The following is a 22,809-nucleotide window of genomic DNA, read 5'->3' on the forward strand; positions in this document are numbered from 1 at the left end:
AGGGTTTGCTGATGTCCATGCCTATGGACAAAGTGATGGAGTTCAGATAATATTGAGGCAACACAGAGAGAGGAGTTGGAAAACAGTCAGGTTACACTAGGTATTAATGGTCAACGTACCCAAGAGGAGACAAGTGAAAGAAGAAGTGACTAGGTGTCAAGAATTCTGGGAGACACACAAGAGAGAAAGATCTGAGGTGGGACTGGGAGAAAGGGACAAGGAAAAATAAGGAGATCGACTCAGATCTGGAGCACCAACTGAAATGCAGTGACAATGGCCTTGGAGAGACAAAAGGTTAAACAGGAATCACAAAGAATCAGTGAGCCCAACCCAGGATGTGAACAGCAAAGAGAAAGGACAAGATGAAAGAATCAAAATTAACAGTTAAAGTTGGATTAAACTGATTTGTAGGCTGGGCAGAATAAACTCTGAACAGAAGAGTTCAGGAGAGAGTGAAATCAGGAGCTATTTGAGGGACAGGTAACAAAGGCCACAGTACTGAGCCAGTAGCAACTCAACCAAGAGCCAATAGAGGTTTATACAAAGAGTTGCAGGGGGCATAATGTCCTCAGATGTTGGCAGTGTTGCTGGAGGATCTGGTATTCCAGCAGTGGAGCAGGAGAGGAAATCAGGGATAAAGAGCAGTGAATCCAGCGATCAAAGGAATACTGAAATTGTTGGTGACCCAAGGCTGGTTGGAGGAATCCACACCATGAGGAACAGGAGCAATAAGAGTTTGTGGATTCAGTTCAAGTCAATCTACTGAAGGATGGAGGCAGAGTTCAAAGGATGCTGGAATCAGTGGCCACGAGAAGCAAAGCAGAGATCGTTCATCAGAAGCAAGGGTGTGCGTGGGAACAAGTAGGAAGGAGCCAACTAAACAAATAGTGAAAAATACACAGCAGCCACAAGAACAGACCAGGCACTGGTCGAGAGCAAAGGGTAGAGAATGCAGTGCCACTGGGCCGCAACAGCAAAAGATGGAGCCAGCAGGTTAGGTTTGTCTCTGGGGTGCACAGATCTCATCCTTGCACCCACAGAGAAGATACAAAGCCAGCAGTCTTGAAGTTCGACTGGCATCTGCACAGCTACCTAAGAAGTGGAAATGGGTAAGGCAATCGGTCCCTTGTGCCTGCTCCACCATTCTATGTGACCGTGACTGACCTTCTTACCTCGACATCACCAACCTGCACCAACCCCACATCCCCTGATTCCCCCAACAGTTAAAAATGAATCCATCTCAGCCTTGCATATACTCAGCAACTGAAGCTCCACAACCCTCTCTTGGGTAGAGAGTACTAACTGTTTTATATCATCCATCTGACCCCATGTACCCTGTTGATTTTATATTTTTTGCTGAATTCTTGCTTGATGTTAAGGTACATGCACGGGCTGCCATAAGATCTCCCTTCCTGTGTGGCTACAGAGGCTCAGGTACAATACAGCCTGGTAACTACCTGGACGACAATTCAACATGCACAGTGGAGTGTGGAGGGTGGCTTTGGGTTTCTAGCCAAGGCAACCGGCCACATGCAGTCACTGGTTATCAGTCATGGGCAGGAACCCTAGCTGGTTTCTCACAGGGCCACTTGGGCCACTTATAGGGCTATTGTTTGGGGGAACCGGACACTTGAACTGTGGAGCTCAGCTTTCCAACAGTCGGTTTGTGTGCCCATCTATATACTTACATGAATAAAAGCAGAAAACGCTGGAAATGCTTAGCAAGTCAGACAGCATCTGTGAAGAGAGAAACAGAGTTAACTCATCAGGCTGATGACCTTTCATTACTTGTTCCTGTCCTGCTGTATATTTCCAGCATTTTCTGTTTTTATTTTGGATTTCTGGAATCTACTGGGTTTTTTTTCCACTCTTTTACATTTTACATTACCAATCCTCTATTGTTCTTGGCCAAACTAACACCTGTCTAACATCGCAGAAGGGTAAAAGTCAAGAAAACCTAAACCCATCTCATTAAATAAACATTCTCCCACCACCCTCGCACTCCTTGTACATCCAGATTATTAAACATGAGACTTCTTAATTGTTCATAAAATATAAACAAGAACATATATACTGGCTACATTATTCACTATGATAAAAAGTGTTGATTGGCTCTCAATAAACCTGCAGCAGAGAAGTTAATCTTTCAATAATGTTGTCAACACCTTACTACTGAGTGAATTATTCACCAGCAGCCATTGTGAAACACCTTTAATACTAAAGATACCCTCTTTCAAGGGAGACCCAAGTCCAAAATTCCCCACGTGGTGGGAAAACAGTATTTAAATGTATACTTCAGTAACAAAATTGTCCCTAAAAGTTTCTGGATTGCAAGAGCTCTCTCAGCAGCATAGCTGGGATTGAGTTGGCAGAGATGAGACTGAGAGCTTGAGGATTTTGTTGTGTGATAAACACAAGTACAATCACAACTTGACAGACCAGCTTTAGATGCTGAGACAACAGTTCATCAGCATTACCAGGAAAAGGAAATTTCATGTTCTGTGTGTGTTTTCTGAAAACATTGATGTTTTATTTTGATGCCAGTACATTCACAGTAGGACTTGCTTCAAGGTTTCCTGTTGGGCAGGTATTTTCTGGCCGATTTATAGCTACTCACCAATTGGATCAACAGATATTTATTAACAAAAATGGATGTAAACCTGCAATGAACATTTGTTACTTTCTAAATCATGGTCATGTGCCAGTGTCATGAGTTACACAATCATGACGTAGCTTGTTGCTTAATCTTCAAGTGGACATTCTTAGGAAACCTGTGAGATTGTTTTTCTATACATCTCCTTTCTCTGTGTATGAGGTGAATGTGGAGAGTCTGTCTGTGTCTGTGTGTCACATAAAATTTGTCATAAAATTCCATAGGCCAGCAGGAGATCACTTACCCCACCTTTGCCTGCGCCTGCTCTTTGAAAGAACTCTCCATGCCGATTGTTTTCCCACAGCTCTGAAGATCTTTCCTTTTCAAGCATCTATCCAAACCCTTTATTATTGAATCTATGTCCATTCTCCTTCCAGACAGCATATGTTCATCATAACAATTCAGGACATAAAGAAGATTTCTCCTCATTACCCTCTGATTTGTGAGCCTACTATCTTTGTGCATTTCTCTCTGTCACTTTCAGCTCCACATCTGATGATTAATCAGATTTTTTAGTTGTCTAGGATCCTCACTAGAACGCATTGTTATCTCTGACATAAGGCAACCTTTCCTCCCTTAAACCCTTCTCACAGTTGATGGAGTTTAGTCAGCTACAGCTTTGTAGCATCAGCTTCAAGGTTTCAGCTACAAAGATGCAATGGTGACCCAGTTGTTATGCACTCCCGCTGTCCACCTCTGCAGCAAAGTCATGGTGATGAGCTCTTTGTTCACTGTAGGAAGAAACGTTCTGCTCCCTGGCTGTAGTTGGCAAGTCTAGAACCACCGGATCCCTCTATCTCACCAGTGTGAGTTCTACCATTGCCAAAAATAGCCAGAGACTCTGTCCTCCCATTATATCAAGACGAATGTCCGCCTTCAATCAAGTGCCTGCACTACATTTCTGTGGTGAAAGAAATCCATGAAGTCATCCAGCACCAGTCTCTATAGCAGACGGTTCAGAATTAGAAATAATGGATAAAAAGGAGTGTGACAAGAAAATCAATACCATTGATGCAGCTCAGTTACCAGTAGGGAAAAGAAAGCAAGGTCACAAGACACAAGGAATATCTCACCAACATTAAACAGTCAAGCGACAGAGTGAGATCACAGATGTGCAGGCAACATGATCACCAGCACTTCAGAGAGCAGGGAAGATAATGGAGATAAAATATACATTGGTAGAACTTATCACACCATTCCCTGCCCAAAATATTTTCCACAATCCCCCAATTGTTCACATACTTCTACATTTTTCTACAGTCTTTTGAGGCCTACTTTGCTGTCCTTTGATATTTGCTTCTTAATTCACCTCATTTTATCTCTTTCTTTCAGTGGTGTTCCACACCGTGGACGTTTCTCCCCAAGGCAATGCTGTGGCGGTTGCATTCTCTTCCTGGACTATGGTGGTTGCTGTGCTTCCTTTTCCTATATTGGCACTACACATAATTGCTCAAAGGCCATATACAAAAGCAAAAATGTGCTAGTGCCAAAATGGGCAAAGGAGATTTTCCTTTTATTTCTGCCATCCTAGTCCTTTTCCAAAGTGCCTTCATCAGTTACAACCCTCTTAAGAACTTGGTAACTTCATCTTGGAATGGAGGAAGTGTATCATACAATTGGTTGTTCAAGTATTCCTGGTAAACCTAGATCCAATGTAATGGCAGGCCATAGGAAGATAGTTAAAAAACAAAATATTGCCCAAGCTGCTGGACTTGTTTGTTACTTGATAGAATTGCCAGCATTAAACAACTGATAATAACTCATCTATTTTCACAACTTCTGTGCTATCTTTTAGCGTAGGGAAATTAAAAGCTTTCTGTTTCAGGGTTCTACTGTCATGTCCAACAAGGTAAAGTTCAAAGATCCTATTCTGCCACAGCCTCAGTTTAAGAACAGCAACCCGATGGCAATTTCCATCTCACCCAGCAGCCATCCTGGTAGGATCACAGTCAGTGCTCAGCCACTGGTGCACTGAGGGTCCACGGGATATTTATAACTCGCTTCATGCAAGGTTCTCATTGGCTGTAAAAGGAAGAAGAATTCCTTCCATTGGTCTAGGCTTTTTATAGAAAAGGAGGAAAATATTTCATTTCACATTCCTACCTCTGTCTTTAAATCAACTGAAAGTTGAACACGCAGCTTTCTAACTCAGATGCAAGAGGGCTATCATTACACCAAGATCAACATCAGGCAGAGCTTTGATGGAAGATCAGGGGACTTCCAAATGAAAAGCCTTGGGGACGAAATTTGTCTGTGGTCATCAATGAAAAACACCCATGAGAGTACTTATTGACGGTTGTACTCACAATAATTATCTGTGCACATTCAGTCCCATTAAAGCCAATGGAAACAAATTCAATGGCTGGCATTGTGAGCTTCACTGGTCACTGGGAATGCTTTTGCTTTGTTTAAGTTACTTGGAAATGCTAAATAAATAAATCGAACAGGGTCTACGGGGCTGTAGGACAATAATCATGGATGGATTCAGCACTAGCAACCTAAGACAAATTTCTCCCCTTTCGTATTTTTTCCAGAAACTCCTACAGCAAAGGATATGGGAAAAAAATTATTTGTACTTTCAAAAACCTGTAGTTATCTTATGTCAAGCTCAGCAATCTATGGTTGGATATCTTCTAAATATGTGGTATTCTTGACCTGAGAGACCTTGGTCAGTTCACAGCGGACAATGAACTGAAGGGTCTCCCATGGAAGGGCTTTCAAAGGACTCGGCAAAGCTCCAAACTGCTCCAAAACTTAGGTTGTAGAGAATTAATCTGAAGAGCAGATGCAATATGAGGCCAACTTGCTTCGTCACTGGACTCAGTATAGCTCAGGCTCCCTGTTTCCTGCCATGCCCTCATGGCAAAAAGCATCTGGATATTGCTAGATTGAATACTGGTGTGAAGGTTGCTCGTGGCCTGATGAAGTACTTGGTGACACGTGTGTTGAAGGGTGTATCTGCATTGTATATCCAATGTGTTCTTTGACTTATTGGTCCACCTGATTTTACATAGAGAGAGGGAAAATTTTGGAGGGGATCTATCTATAGGCAGATATAATGCATTCTGTGCTTACTTGGCAGCACTGTACAGATGGTCCTGGTCTCTCTGAGGAACAGTTTTTCTGATGTGGGCTCCACCTTACCAGAAGACTATGTCTTCCTGCACCGGATCATTGTCCTTGAGAAAATATCTATTTTAAGGTTCGATTCAATAAACCATAATACATGTGTCTCAACTGAAGAGACAGGAAAATAAAAACATTAATACCTTTAGATCAAAAACAAACTAGCACTTCAAACAGATGATGATATGCTTCATAGTAACTGTGAGCAATTCTTGCTGTTCATGTTCGAAAGAAGGGAGGCTATTTAAACATGAATTTACTAAATTAAAAGCAAGTTTATTAAGGACATTGTTACCTCCCACTCAGAGCTCAGCAAGCAGGTAATTGAGCTCTATAGACTGTCAACATCCATGTGTCAATCACCTGCCTCTGTGACATGCAGGACAGTAGGAGAAGATGCCACAAGTGACTCACCATTCCTGGATCAGAGAAGAGAACCCCACCTTGGAGCCCTGGTCACAATTACTATCCATTGATTCCTGTTAGAGCACAGCGGGCGATCATGGTTCAATACCCTCCCCCTATCCCATGGTCAGACAGTCTAATGGAGCCATGTGCCGACCAATGGTTTTGTAAAAGGCAGTTGGACAAACCACCAGTGAGCACCTGTGGGACTGATTTACCAGAATGGTGAACACCTTAAGGAGTGGAGGAGAGGAGATAAATAGGCAAGGACAGATGATATTGAAGCGTTTTGTAAGGATTATTTGTGTTAAAATCTGTGGATAAACAATTAACATCTATTGTTGCATTAATAGTTCAGGCAAAGGAAGTGATAAGCACCTCCTTTAAATCAATGGATAGAGGCTATCAGATGGATACATGAAGCACTTGGCTGTTATTATCACTAAATGTAACTTTGAGATATTTCCTCATTAATTCTAACGTGGGGGAGTTGTGCAGGGTAATGCTTTTCCAACAGAAACACTTACCAGATGCTTCTGACTGGGGAAATGTTGTCTCCCTCTTTTGGTAGGTTGAGAAATTTGGTAATCGTGGCGTTAGTCCAACCAGGTCTTGGCAGGGCTCTTTGTTGTTGCCTTTACTCTCCTTATTGGAACATGGACAGTTGTTCGTTGCAATTGACTTTCCATTCCCTGGCTACATGTACAACAATTCTGTGGGCATTAAGAAAACTTCTTGACTTTAGGTCAGGCCACACTCTGTGTCTTCTGGCTCCATAGGGCAATGTCTGTACTGAATACAGGTGTCATTATTTTTGTTGGGGACGGGGGAGGGGTTGGGTGGGGTTGGCAGGGTTAGTGTCAGGGAGGAATTGTCTGACAAGACTAAACACCCTGCTTCTGAAAACAGTGAATGCTTTGTATTTTACTTTCCTTCTCTATTTCTTCTCAATGGACAGGCTCACATTTAGGAACAAAGCTCAAATACTTTGTTTTTGAAGAGAAAGATTAGAATTGCTTCTTCTGTTAGCAATCGTGGCCAGGCAGTGAATGAATGTCTGATTTTGCAAAACTGCTCAACACCCAGCACTTCAGAACAATCCGCTAACAGTAACATTTTTAAAAATTGCTCCGATTTCATGGACTTTTATACTGATGGTGCTTGAAAATCTCTCTAAGAGCATTCCTGCTAATTCAGAATCAGAGCCCACCTGTGGCATTTACTTTGTGCACCCATTGTGTGTGTAAACTTACAGCACAAAATGTTGTGAGGACAAGGATGTTCTGTTGCACAAGGAGATTAAAGGTGATAACAAGCATTCCAGTTAGTGAACACACACCCCATAACTCACTTAATTCATTCAGAGGCCTTTGATAACCTTTATTCTGGGGACCGTGGAATGAACATAGCTGTATGCCCTCTTAATCAATGGATCTTTACGCAGAAACCTTGCAAAGTTGTGTCAATAGCTCATGAGCAAATGAAAAAGGTTTCCCCATACAAACTTCTATGAAGGTGTCCCCTTTAAAGCAGAAAACTCCATGCAAAACTCATTTCAGTGCACCCTTTAATCTGTGCAGTACAATGCATGACAGTAGATACAAGTCGGAGAAAGATTTTCGACAGGTAATCTTAAATAAATGCAGCTTCTCAATACAATTCCGTGAGGAAACCATAAACATTGCGAAGTTGATAGTATGTAGTTGCTTTGTATAGTCCAGGTGTGATCTGGTGCCGACGCAGGGTTTTTGCATATAGTAGGTGGGATCTGAGTGTTGCACCTACAAAAGGCTGTTTTTCCAAAGTTGGCATTGTGGCATTTGGTTATTTCTCTGCTCTGTTTATGGCCCTATGGTAATTCACTGATTGTGTGTTGTCACAGTGAATTCTACCAGTGCCATACACAGAACAGGAGTCAGAATCACCCCAAGCAATTCAGTAAAACTGAGAGTAAGTCTCAAACTTGTTTATTTTTCCTTTGGAGTAGGTAAGTTGATTCAGGCCTGGCAATTGCTCAGGTCAGTACTACTAGGCTCCTCTGCCACTTAAATTATTGACACATGATACGGAGAAGAGCAGTTCCTGTAATATATAACGTATGCTGCTGACACCAATCTACAAGACTGAGTAACAACAGTAACAGCAAATTATTCAGAGACCTGAAGCAATTAAGTAGAATTGCAGGAAGGTTTTTAAGGCTGGATGAATCCAAGGTTCTATACACTTGAACAAGAACTGTGGAGGAGAGTAGCTGATGAAAGGGTGATGTTTGCCAATAGCGCCATGATACTAGTACCCACTGAGTTCTGATTCATTATGGGGCTCCTGGTCCTCCACTCCAAACACATACACAGGGGCATACCCCTCCATACATGATAAAGGACATCGCTTGGGCTGCACTGGGTTGTGCACAAGCTCCTGCCCTCCCCACTGCTGTGTGCTGCTGTAGTGAGATCCTGGGTGCTGACAACTTGGTGTGAATCCTTTCTGACACTCCAGCACCAGTGAATCACCCCATTGCTCCGTGCAGACATTGCCTCATAGATTTCCCCTTTTTCCTTAAGACATAGAAGGAGGCTATTCAGCTCAGCCAGTCTATGCCATCACTCAGAGCAATCCCACCAATCTCAATCACCCACTTATTTTCCCGTAATCTATTCTCTCTCACATGCCCATTAACTCCACCCTGATTCTCCTACTGCTCACCAATGTACCGGGAGCAACTTACAGTGGCTAGTTAACCTACCAACCGACACGTCTTCAGGAGGTGGCAGGAAACCGGAGCACCTGGTGAAAACCCACGTGGTCACAGGGAGAACGTGAAGACTCCACACAGACAGCACCGGAGATCAGGATTGAAGCAGCTCACTGGAGTTGTGCGACAGCAGCACTACCTGTGAGGGCTGGTGTTGGGTGAGCCTGCAGCCACTCAGTGCTGCGACGTGGGGCTCAGGCTCATGTCTATTGAAGCAGCTGTAGAACACTCGATGGCAGAGTATGTGAGCAGATGTCTGCCCTGTAAACAACAGTCCGCCTGAAAAGATTGTGCACGGCCAAAACAGAAGCTCTAGCAATGGGGAAACCAGAGGTTGTCAAGACTCATCCTAATGACATGGATATCCCTCTAGACATGGTTTCAAGCACAGAGACACAAGAGACTGCAGATGCTGGAATCTGGAGCAACAAATAATCTGCTGGGGGAACTCAGCAGGTCAAGCAGCGTCAGTGGGGGAGATCAGTCCTTATGCAGGGCTTCGACCCAAAACGTCTACAATCCCTTCCCCCCGCCACAGATGCTGCTCCACCCGCCGAGTTACCCCAGCTGATTGCTTGATGGTTGGTCTTTAACCAGATTGAAATGAAGCCTGAAATGATCGCCCATTATCTTGAAGAGTTCTCCATCCCCTACAAGCCCATCAAGTGTGGCAGACCTGACACTAGTGTCATTCACTCCCAGTGCAGCACCGCGCACTCACAGGGAGGGCAGGGCTTTCCAGAGCAAGTTCGTTCCCCTGAAGCCGAGTTTCTGATGGAAATGTTGAGTAAATAAAACTCATTCTAGTAAAAACAGATCAGCTACTGTCAGTCCATGACTCACACCAGGTTCCCTGCACAGCCACACAGAGCAGTGGAGAGGGCAGGGATTCACATCAGACATCCAGTGTAGCAGCACTGTCAGTAACTTATCCATCATTATAAAATGACTCCTTTTAGTTCGGATTCCATTAGCACTCTCACTCCTGGGTATGCATCCTGAGTGCTCAGCGAAGTACCATTGTGGTCAGGTGACAAGGTTAATGTTGATGTACAGCAGCATAAGATCTGGCTATTAACCAGAGGTTTTAAATCAATGTGGAACTGTCAGAAACAGAGCTAGCCAAACATTGCGTGATGGATTGTGGAAGTACTTCATTACTGGAGTACATCATTTTAACCCTGGACTGTTGACTAATGTATTTGCATTTGGAACATAAAGTTTGCAACCCCTACCTGCAAAGAGACATCGATGTGGTGGAGGGGGATCAGCAGCAAAGGTGATTCCATGACTCAGTCCTCACATTTGCCAAAAGCAGATTACAAAGTTCAACTGGAAAAGAAGAAGAGAGGCATAACTGTGATCCAAAGAAGCACTATTAAAAAATAAAGTGGTTGTAGAGTATTTCTCTTGAATATGAACTCAGGACTGAGGAATGGAATAAACAAGTGTGAGGTAAGTCCAGACAAGTGTGAGCTAATGCATTCTGAGGCACGAAATACTAACAGGATTTGTACAGTAAATGGCAGAGACCTCAGTATTCACGGACAGTGGGATCTTAAGTTGCAAGTTCATAGCTCCCAAAAAACGGCAACACAGGTGGATAGGTTACTGAAGAAGGAATTCAGCATGCTTGCCTTCATAGGTCGAGGCATGAGTGTAAAAGTCGGGATGTCATGTTGCCACTGTACAAAACATTGGTCAGGCCGCACTTGGAGTACTGTGTAGCATTAGAAAGAGTGCAGAAGACATTTACCAGATTGTTGCCTTGAATGGAGGGCTGTAGTTATAAGGAAAGTTTGGATAGGTTGGGCTTATTCTCACTGAAATGTAGGAGGCCGAGGGCTGACCTTATAGAGGTTCATGAGGAGCATAGGTAGGGTAGATAGTCAGACTCTCATTCCCATTTAGGGTAAGAGGGTAGAAATTTAAACAAGATCTGAGAAGCAATTTTTTCACACAGAGGGTGGTGGCTATATGAATGAACTGCAAGAGGAAATGGTAGAGGCAGATACAGTTACAACATTTAAAAGGCATTTGGACAGGAAAAGAATAGAGGAACAGGGGCCTAATGCGGGCAAATGGGATTAGTGTAATGACAGCAGGCATGAACAAGTTGCGATGAAGGGCCTGTTTCTGTGCTGTACAGCTCTATTACTCTGTGACTCAGATGATGCTCTCCCATCCATGTGCAAAACAGCAGTACCCATTTACAATAATTAATATTTCTTCATAAAAAAGAATTAGATTAATATCTGGACAGCATAGCAGTAAAGTGTGATCGGGATATATAAATGGGGATTAGATAGCTTAAGGGTCTGTGCTGCATAACCAGTGAAATATCAGCTGATTAATCCCTTCAGAGAGGAGCTACAGAGATATTTGTTTCAAGTGGTGGAGAAGTGTGTTCTATAGACAACACATGGCCATAGTCGATTGGATGAATTCTTGAGGATGAATGAATAAACATGTTAATATCATGTATGAAAACCTTTGTGTATCAACTGAGTGACTTAGCAACATATATGCTTAAAGAACAATTCACAAGGAGTGGCATCAAGGAACTGCATCCTGGAGGAAGAGGGAGAAGTGAGGCAGGAGTAGAAGGGGTGAGCAAGAGAAGAGGTAGAAGAGAGCAAAGGTTAAGTAATAATCTGATCATAAAGTTATCACAGCCAAGTTGCAGTTTCAAAAATATTACATGTAGCAAATAATTTTACAGAATGGACCTGCACTGTAAGCTGTGCTTGTGGACACTTCGTGTTGGGTTTGCTTGTTTGATGGGTTTGATGGAAGGAAGATGATGTATGATCATAATAACTAACAACTGTGATATCGTTGCTGCTGGTTGGTCATGGATTTGTTTCTCACTCATAGTATTCAGATGATTATAACACTAACACAATTGGATATCCATGTTAGATCAGAGTGTAACGAAAATAAGTACATCGCACACGCACACACACACGCACGCACACACACACACGCACACGCACGCGCACACACACACACGCACATACACACGCGCACACTCACACACGCACGCTCACACACACACACATGTATGTGCGCACACACACATACACACATACACAAAATAAGAAAAAGAGAAGTATTATTCCAATATCCTTCTTACGTACACACCCCTACCACCATGGCTTGTTTAATCCCTTCCATCTCTTTACACTGTCTTTTTTCCCCAAGGTTCTCTGAGAATAAATTGCCCAGTGTTTTTGAATGACATCAACACTTGCACTCATATATACTCAGTGTGGTGGAAGCCCTCTAATGCAATATTTGTTCACTCAGAATATTTTATGCTTATTAAATACTTACCAACAAATGTTTTCAGTGTTTGTAACAATAACGCTCTGCTGTAGTTAACACTTGTTCACTCAGAATAAAAGAAAAATACCGAAGACAAAATGCTTTTCCTACAGAATAGTCACACACTCCCCATTACTGCAGCTAGAGCTGAGCCAGCTCAGAGAGTCTCAAGGCCTCCGACTGTCCACAATTCCCAGAAGTCAGTGACACACATTATGATCTACATAATAAATGCTATAGTTACAAACACTGAAAACCATTGTTGATAAGTCTTTAATAAGAATAAAAACATGGCAAGTCAAGCGTGCTCTAATCCAAGATAAGAATTGAGACCTAACCAGTTAGAAAACCAGCCCTTTGATCATGTGACTAAATCAGGTCAGTGATCTGAAGTGCTAAATAACAGATTGATTTGGAGGCAGAGCCAGAGGTTGTAGGCGGTTTTTGGGAAGCTATGCCAACAAACAAGTGTCCTTACTCTATTTCCCTCACCACCTTTCCTAGTGGCTCCCATAAGCGATTCTCAGTGTGGGATTGTGGGGAAGGAGAGCGGGTGCACCAGAGATCTTTGTTCAGGCTGCTCTGTGGAAGAGTCAACCAATTAGTCGTTCTCTCCTGCTTTTCCCCACAGTCCTACACATATTTTGCTTTTCAAATATATATCCAATTCCCTTTTGTAAGTTACTAATGAATGCACCATTTCTTCATGAGGTGAACACCAACCTTGTGTCAAAACAATCTCCATGCACCATTCCATATATTTTACAAATAATTTAGTTTAGTTTCTATGAAAGCTCTGGCATCAAGTAATAATAAAAACTGAGATGATGAGGGCAACCCTGAGTTAACTGAATAAGTCAACCTATGTGAACACTTGTTTTGGATTTGCTGCTTTTATCTTCACAGTTGTAATCAGAAAATCCAAAGGGATAACTTCATCCCTTTTGTGGATTGTTAGTAAAAACTTTGATGAATCTATTATTTGGGTATTGTGCACCATGTTGCTAGCACATTGGCTATGTTACTAGTCTAGGTCGTTAGCACTCCAGACATATAACTACAACTCCCACCACGGTACCTGTGAAATTTATATTCAGTTAATAAGACAATATTAACAAAAAAATTATCTGTAGCAGTGATGTTCACAAAACATCTGAAGTGTAAAAATTCATTTCACAAGTGTCCTTCAGAGGAGGAAATCTATCACGCTTACCTGGTCAGGTCTGGCCCAGTCTTTATGTGACCCTCGACCCACCAATGTGGTTGATTCAGTAAAGGCCAAGTGAGCAACTCAGTTCAAGGGCATTTAGGGATGTATAAGAAATCCTAGCCTTGTATCTAGATTTTGAATATTAACTTATTTTATCTATAACCCTCTTGTGCACAGATTACTGAAGTCAACTTGAGAATCACTGTGCGGGAGCATCAGTTCCCAGACCCAGTGATATTAACTAGTCAAAAAGTACATGTTATTTTTCTCTCTCAGAACAGAACCTTTAAAAGATTAAGTCAGTGTGGGAGAGATTCACAGAAAGAAAATGAATATGGCAATAAAGAGGTGTGAATGTTAAGGGCACATAACTGGACTTGGCCAAAGTGGAACTGTGCTGGATGCTCACCTACAGGACAAGAACTACATGAGCTGAGAATGGAGGAGGAGGAAAAGCAGTTCCTGCAAGGAAGGAATTGGCAGGACATAGGGTGTCACACTTGCTGACTGATGGCCGTCAGATCTAGTTGATAATCTTTATTTTTCAATCTTTTTATCAGTTTTCAAATTAATACAGATTATTATATAACACCAATGTTTGTACATGTAATACAAAGAGATCAGAAGAACAATCATGGCCCAGATAATCATAAAGAACAATAAAATATAAAAAATCTGTAGATCCAACGACCTCTTAGTAAATGAATATAATAGAAAGGAAAGAAAAAGATTTAGATCTAGTTGATAATCTGGTAAATTGCCAATGTGTTACCTCCAGAAATATAATGATGTGAGATTATAGATGGTATTTGGAGAGAATTTGAATTGTTACCTGGTGCGGATAAGTGGTACACAAGGTTGTGAATGGCACTGGGTACAGTCACTCTCCAGTGAAGCTCTGGTTTCTGTTTTGCTGGGAGAACCTCTATCAATATGGATTATAATACAACAAATGTACATCTTAGTTATCATAGTTTAGGTCTCAGTGAGTTTAAAATGTTATGTAAATCTAATAAGCATCACATTTAATAAAGCATTAGCTATAGAAACTAGATATATAGAAGCTGTAGTTATAAGGGAAATGTAATGATATTAAGGGATTTGTCAGATTTAATCTTAGAAGATTATTTTGGGGGATTGTGTTGAAATGAGCTACAAGCAATAAAGATAAAGAAATGTTTGTGAGGTGGACAAGTCAAACAAACACTTGGGATCTCTGAGAGCAGTTCCATTACACCACTGGATACTGGGCATTAATCCCAAGGTATGGCACTGGGGTGAGGGCATGGAAGGTGTTGGGGGGGGGGGGGCGGAGAGCAGGCAATGTCCATTGGCAACAGTGATGGGTTGCATTTCTCAAGAGATTCACAACTCAGATGGTGGCTTGACAAGTGTGACACCCTACTCTGAGAGCAAGCAATGTGATTCCAGTGAGAAGGAATGGGTGAATTCAGATCGACTAAAGACAATGATAGACATGTAGTCACTGGAGAGTGTTGATGGCACAAGGCTCAATGTCAGATTAAGTCAGTCATATTTGTTTGAGTCTCGATGTTTAAGTTCTGAAACACAATGAAGTGGAAAAATTGCTAACATTTGAAAGTGATTTAAAATCTCCGTTGAGAAATCAAAAAAATTCAAAATTTGGGTGTGACTGAACCAAAGCAGAAGTTCTCAGAGAGTCAACAGGAAAGAGACTGAGGGGGCGGACAGTGAGCTGGTGTTGCCCTGACCCTGACAGCAAGGACGGAAGGAGACTTTACATTTGGTCAGAGGGCTGGCGTGCCCAAAGACCCCGCAGCAGCGCCATAAGGACGATGGAGAATGGGGAGCGCGGCCCGACTCGCAGCACCAACGTCAGAGTAGGATGTGGCGCTCCCCGGACAGTTGGTCGGGTCCCTAAACTCACTGAGCAGTCAGACAAGCGCCCTGTTCTCAGAGTGAGCAACACGACTCAAGGCAAAAGTACTTGGTGAAATCAGACCGACCCAAGACAGTAATGGCGAAGGAGTCACAAACCATGAGATCTGAGTATCAGTAAAGTAGAATTCAGCCTTACGAACGCCAGTCGCAGAGACCGTCCCCACCGTGAAATTCAACCTCAGGCACTAAATTAGGGACGGGGGATTGTCCCCGGGTTGACGGATCCACTCCTGGTTGAAGGCCAACAGTGGGAGTGTGGTGTTTACAGGTAATATGGAGAGGGGGGTGAGTTAAGAATCAGCGCTGGCTGAGCCCGGTGTGCAGTGACTGACTGATGAATCTGCGCTGCCTCGTTAACATAAGGAGGCGGGGGCTGTCGGCGGAGGGCGGATGATCGCGGCCCAGGCGGTGCAGCACAGAGTGGGGTGGGGACTGACTGCATTGCACCAAAGCAGCCCATTGGCCCGGCCCCGTCTGCCGAAAGAAAACTTTATTTCTGACCTTGAAGTGCATGTCACCTGCCCTTGCAAGAAGGAAAGTCGCAAATAAAACAAAAGCATAATGAGCCCGTCTCCTTCCCTTTCCCGCCGGTCAGAATATATCGTGGAAAAGTGAAGGAAATTAGCAATTGGGCGGGTTGAAATTTTGAAATTTCAACGATTTGCAGAAAATTTTGTTCCGTCCTTTTGATTTTAGACTTTGTATCTTACATCTTTGTATTTACATAATACAAACCACAGCATTGATTTCTCTTTAAAATGATTTTAGCGGTGAACTCATGGATAGAAGTGCGAACAGATTTAGTACACTTGTTCTTTAAGTGGCTGAAATCAGCGACATTCTCCTTCTCAAAGCAGGAACATCTTACGTAAACAAGCAGGGGAAAACTAAACTGATAAACGATCTGGTTCTAATTTCAGACCTTTGTACGTCAGAGACCTGATTATAAACATTTTAATGAAAGTAGTGTAATTACAGGTGCAATCGTTTAATGAAATAATCATTTTAAACTGATAAGGATCTGAGAGGCTGGCACGCCACATTTCTCTCTTTGGATGCTTTTGGGTTCGTTTCTGGTACGTTAGTTTTAGATGCAATTGGAAATATTAATCTCTCACCCAACAAGTGAGTAATCCGATGTCTCCGGATTAGCGGGCCTATCTGCGTGTCCCTGGATTTTAAATCTTTTTTGTTTAAATCCTCTCAGATTCCGGCGCCGTGCCTCTCATTCGCAGCTGTCTCACTCATTTTGACAATGCATTCTTTCTGATCGAGCGTTTAACGAAATATTGAAATGACATCAGCAGCAATAAATTAAGGATTTCCTCTCCCTCTGAACGGTAACAGACTCAAGGCTGTGTTGACATTTGATGATTTTTTTCTCGATTTCCATCTGGGATTGTAATCGATAACCTGACTGCGGCGGGACGAGACTGCGGTCCGTTAAACTCTCCGCCCTTCAGTGAGGGGCTGATGTTTTTTTACTGGCACTGGGATTATTTCAGTGTGTCTATGTTTTACTTTGAGGAGCAGCGCTCGCTTCTTTCAACTGAAATCTGCATTCGTTAAATTGTCCAGATTGGAAAATCGCTCAATTTCTCCCAGAATAGTCTCGGATTATTTTTTAACATTAATGTTTGAATTCGGCGCATACAAACTCTGCACTGGGCAGTAAACGAACATCTGATCCCACCCCTCACCATTGCGCATGGTCTATGTAAAATCCAGGAGCAATCAAACCCCATCCCGAAATAAAGAAATTACAGGAATGATGAAGGCATCCCGGAATAACGAAATTTCGGGAATAACAACGTTCAGATCCGGAATAGTGACATTCCTAGAACAATTCGTCCCGCCCCTGGAATAGAATTCCACGAATAATTAAACAGACCTGGAATATCGAAATTCCAGCAATAACGAAACATAATTCTGGAATAACGAAATTCCAGGAATAATGTTACATGCTCCTGGAATAACATAATCCTAGGCATAATGAACAGAAGAATAAGAAATAATTAAATGACTGATAGTTCAATTCTGAGGATAATTCCGTGTTTCAGATCTGGTTTATATTTTGTTTCCGGTGACGTTGAGCGAGTTCTGATCTACATTCTGCATCAGGTTATCAATCTCTTGGTCATTGGATTGATTGATTGCTGAACTTTAATTGCACGGCCATCGCGTTCACGGGGTGCACTTGAGTTATCAGCACCCGTTCAAACTATTAGCAGGGTTTTTGTTTGATGGGATCGTGTGAGAGCGGAAAATATTAAAAACAATCATCTTTAGTTTGTCCATGGACATCATTGTCTCCATCTGCAACTCCCGACACGCAGATGCACCTGTCGTCACCTCTACCTATTCATCTGCCTCTTTTATTTACCCTTCTATTTTTGCTGTCTCCGTCTATCTTTGGATAAACCTGCCTTTGATTAGTTAATATCTGTATTTATCATTTCTTTTTACCCAGCCTTTGTAAAACGTTATCAATGCATCTAGCTACATGCATCCGAAAACACATTGGTAATTTTTCAGATGCGGTTACAATGGAAGGTTACTATATGTTGTTTATTCCTAACAACCATAATAGAATATTTATTCACCTGGTTCAACGTATATTCATTGTGACTGCCCTTGAGTAGATTGGAATGGCTCCTTCAATCTGTAATCTCTCTCTCTCTCTCTCTCTTTCTCTCTCTCTCTCTGTATTTCTACTGTACTTGAAATAGCCCCAACATCTGGAGTAACATATTGACCAGAATATGCCGCAGTATTGCGACATATAGTACTCCTGCCCCTCCCCCAAGAGCACGGCTGTGGTTCTGTGTGTGTGTGTGTGTGTGTGTGTGTGTGTGTGTGTGTGTGTGTGTGTGTGTGTGTGTGTGTGTGTGTGTGAAAGGCGAAGTTCAGAAATCATTGATCTCCGGCTGCAGGGATGCTGTAAGTGATTTTTTTTTCGACGCCCAAATGGCTCACTAAAGCAGCGCTAATTTGTCGCATTTCCTGGTGTAATCGATCTCCTTAAACTGGGATCAGAGCGAGAGAAACATAAAGATGCAGAGAGAGGGAGAGATAGACAGACAGACAGAAGGGTGTGTGTGGGGGGGGGGGGGGAGGGAAAAGTAAAGAAATGCAAAGGAGACAGGGAAAGACAAGTAAAGAGAAGTTGACAGAGAAAATATGCGGAATAAAAGGACAAAAATGAATAGAGACAGAAAAAAGAGAAACAGACACAGAAGGAGAGGCCAAGAAAAAGAGACAGAGAAAAATAGAACGAAATCGAGAGAAAGGTAAACGAACGCATCAATGCGACAGACGTGGTAGAGGAGAGAGTTCGGTCGACAGGAAGACAAAGACCAAAGCAGCTTGTTCTGTGCAACTCTTTCCTAAGTGTCTTTGCTTCATACCATTTATGGATACAAATCGCTATTATCCAGAGACGTGACATTTCACGTACACCTTTGATAATAATGTTTACTTAAATTTTGTGAATAGGATGACTGTTAATTTCGTTCAGTATTTATATAAAAATGACTTTAATGGGGAAAATGTCCACAAAAATCTAATGTAACGAGACCGGACAGCTGATGTGAATTTAGATTTGCTCTAAAGACACATTGTTGCTACCATGAAAGCTCTGTCACCATATAACTACTATACAGTAGATCGAAACCATGTCAAGGACTGGCGTCTCCTGGTTTATACAGTGAGTTATTTGAACGCCACTGAGTGTTATTTGAGCGAAGGTAAAATGTATACACATTATATAAATACCCTCATTCTAGGTTTTGAAAAATACCGCAATAAATTACAAGTCTGTGTGTGTTTAACCTCTTAATAATGATGGAATGAATTAAGAAAGCAGCCAGTTATTAATGAGCCAGGGTGAACCACTGGACTGATCTCGGGGTTGTGTCCGTCCACTTGAACAGTTAATCTTTCAGTTCTATTCAAGCCCTCAATGAGTCCACACCCTGATGCGCTATTGTTCTGACTGGTATGTGTTTAGAGGGCGGTGGGTCACATGGGGTAGGGTGGTGGAGGCGGGAGGAGGAGTGATGCCTCTCTGAAGATTTGCAGCATATGATTCGATGACTGCGGCACTGGGCCGCACAAGGCCAGACAGAATTTGGTTTTCATTTTCTCCCCGTTCTTTTCCATCTTCGTGACATGTAAATATCTATACTTTGACTTTTTAAGGAGAGAAATTTCGTAACTACACAGTGACCCCTCCCACTTATGCATAAGACGTTCTCGGATATTGCCGAGACTGTAAACCATCTGTTTCGAAAGGTCCTCTCTGCTTTGCGTGGCCGGTTTCAATGGGACCGCGATTCTTGCGTTCCCCCTCCTGACCCAGCACATTTTGTACGATTGACCATGGAGACAGACCCTTGCACGGTGAATGGGCTCCTGATACAACATCATACAGGGAAATGAAAAGATGTGTCGGAACCAGAGTAAGCCATTCGGCCCATTGAACCCGTTCCGCCCTTAAACTATATCGCGCCTGATCCGATAATCGCTTTGGTTCCCAGTCCCTGACCAAACAAAAACCTATCAAACTCAATTCTGAAACTTTCAGTTCAGCTTGGAGGAGATAGATAGATAGATAGATAGATAGATAGATAGATAGATAGATAGATAGATAGATAGATAGATAGATAGATAGATAGAGAGAGAGAGAGAGAGAGAGAGAGAGAGAGAGAGAGAGAGAGAGAGAGTTGCAGATTCACCACTGGGCGGTGGGACCAGTCCCGTCCGGAAAGGCAAATCATCATAATACATAAACCAGAGAACAGGCATTTTATACTTGGACATCTGTTTATTATCGGACGGCAATGAGCATTACTGCGCTATTTAATTATCCATAAACTGCATCATCGGATTAATGGGTTTTTTATAGATTGGAATTAAAAACTAGTACGGAAAGAAGGAGTTGCTTACCTTGTAGAGGTTAAGAGGATGAAATTGATCACAAAACAGAATGTCTTTCTGAGATTCTCCAATTTGTTTTTGTTTTGATCTCGGTATTATTTAGTTGCGGTAACGGTTAATGTTCCTAACCACATGACTGGGGTGCGCTCTCTGTTCTCTGACAACTGCAGTCGGAGTAACTTAGAACTCACAGGGCTAAAAAGAGGAAACATTTGAAATAGAAATTAGGTGCGTGTCTCACCTGGGAGGTCTCTATTAATACCCCTCTCTGACCCCACTTTATGCGGCGTTACACTACCATTCACGCAGTTACGCACATTGCAAATGGTCATTGACTGTAGCCTTCTGCAAAATATCCTTCCAACGTCGGGAGACGCAGCAAAATAAAAGGTAGCAAGAAATCAGACTAATTTCCACGAATGCACAACCTATATATACTTGGAAAGCGCCGACATGTGCTCAGTCTAAACAACCCGTTCTTAATGTTATTGTAAATCAAAGCCTGCTTGATGAAAGTGAAGTTATTCTAAAAGGAATATCAGTTTTTAAAGTACCTAACACACACCGGTCAGTGCGGCCGCAGTGGTGATCCTGATAATTCTGCATTACTCCCGCCCCGGGGCTTGGGACGGCATTTGGTCACTAAACCACTTATACCCAATGTACGGCCGCATCTAACAGGTCCCTGAAGTACTGCACGAGCTCTCTCTCTCTCTCCAGCAACTTTCCGTCTTTGTTTTATTGCAACAGAATATTACCAAAAGAACGGAGATATTGTTTCATCTTTTAATTTCGCACATTAAAACTACAGTAAATTATTTAAAATTCGTTGCATAAGGAATCCCAAAGAATCAGGCAGAGACGGGGCTGGTAATTCTCAGCGGGGCACTCGTTCATTGCCTCCTCTTTCAGAATGCTAAATTGCTATTTTGCTTTGAGTCCGATTCTCGATTTCCCTTTGGCATTTTATTTTAATCAGCAGCCTGGGCTGCAGGTACAATTCGCTCACTCGCGGGGTTTCCTTGTTAAGTGACCCGGGCTCTCTCACACAGAATAAACCCGACACTTTTACACAAACGGTCGAGAAATTTGAGCAAAGGTGGCGGGTTGTGGGCGGCTGCTGACCGGGTGTAAAAGGATGCGGAAAAACGAGAGCATCGGTGGTTTTAGATACAGCTCACGTTGGTTTAAATATCTCGCTGCTTCAGCAGTTCTGATGGGTCTGTCCTGCTGCCGTAACAACCTGCAGCTCTCCCCCTTTAACCCCTTCAGCAGGAGCTTGGGCAGTTTGGGGTTAAAACATTGACCAGTGAAACCATTTCGCTGTTACTCGGGCTCTGATTCCCGCTCCCCGGATGCTGCTGGATTTGTGGAGTTTCTCGCAGCTCTCCTGCTCTTGTTATAGATGTCTGGCGGGGACAGTGGGACGGAGTGTTGGGGCAGTTGTGAAAGGGTTAAAGCTTCAGGTCAACCCGCCGTTTAAAATCTCTCCGATGCTACAAATCTCATCTGCATGGATGACCAGACAGGCAGCTCTGCAGAGATTGACCCGTTCTGGGAGGGGCTTGGTGCAGGACGAGCGGGTGTGGGGAAAGGGTGCAGGGGGGAAGCTGAAGAACAGAGAGATGCACTGACAGAAAAGGACGCTGAGAGGTTGTGGATCGGATGTCTGTCTCCTTCTCCAGTTACACTCCACATGCCTGGTGACAAGTGCAAACGCAGTCCCCGCAACCACCGCCCACTCCCTTCTCCTCCCTGCGTTCAAACTGAGACCGTAGGTTATTAAGTTGTATTCCATCCCATATCTATCAAATCAAATTTTAAAACTTTACACTTAAGCCCGGTTGGTCCCAAGTATATATGTGTTCTAAAAATAAAATTACTGTACCAAATACAGCCAAATATCCCTTAGTAATATTTGGCTGACCCCAAACAAGAATAAACACCCCGTGTACAATGAACGCGCTTCTGTCACTGTTTTATACCATTATATCACAAAGTAAGCGTTTACTAAATATATGGCAATATCGTCTCCTTCGAACCTGTTTTTACTTAAGAGAAGGACAAATAAAAAGACCGGACGAATTTCAAGCACGACTCGTTGGTGCAGAGAGGACCAGCGCGGTCTGACATCGCCGCGCCGACACATGTGCAGCCGCTCACAGGACAACACTGATCCAAAAACTCCAGTGGAAAACGGAGAGTGGGGGGAGCGGAGACAGGCAAAAAGAGGCAGGTGGGAGGGAGCAGAGGGATACGTAGAGAAAGGAGAAGACATATATTAAAAAAAATAAGGCAATGGGGTGAGGAGGAGAGTAACCTGGGTTCAGTAGACAGACAGGGCAAGAGGAGGGCAACAAAGAAAGAGACGATTGAAATTCCTGTGCTGTTTCTCAAATGTATAATTAATACGGTATATTGCAACAAATGATGCGGCAAAATAAATGTTTTAGATTAGAAATTGAGAATTGC

General features: G+C 42.8%; 1 long non-coding RNA gene across 1 annotated transcript in view; it reads right to left on the reverse strand.

The window, feature by feature from the left end:
* Positions 1-22,809, reverse strand: part of LOC127580372 (uncharacterized) — a 43,623-nt gene that overhangs the window by 18,627 nt on the left and 2,187 nt on the right. The window contains exons 2-3 of the long non-coding RNA XR_007957815.1: positions 10,175-10,271; positions 1,689-1,737 (exon numbers count right to left, since the gene is read on the reverse strand). This is a non-coding gene — a long non-coding RNA (uncharacterized LOC127580372). The remainder of the gene's footprint in view (positions 1-1,688; positions 1,738-10,174; positions 10,272-22,809) is intronic.

This window comes from Pristis pectinata, chromosome 19 (genome assembly GCF_009764475.1).
Source record: "Pristis pectinata isolate sPriPec2 chromosome 19, sPriPec2.1.pri, whole genome shotgun sequence".
NCBI lineage: Eukaryota > Metazoa > Chordata > Chondrichthyes > Rhinopristiformes > Pristidae > Pristis > Pristis pectinata.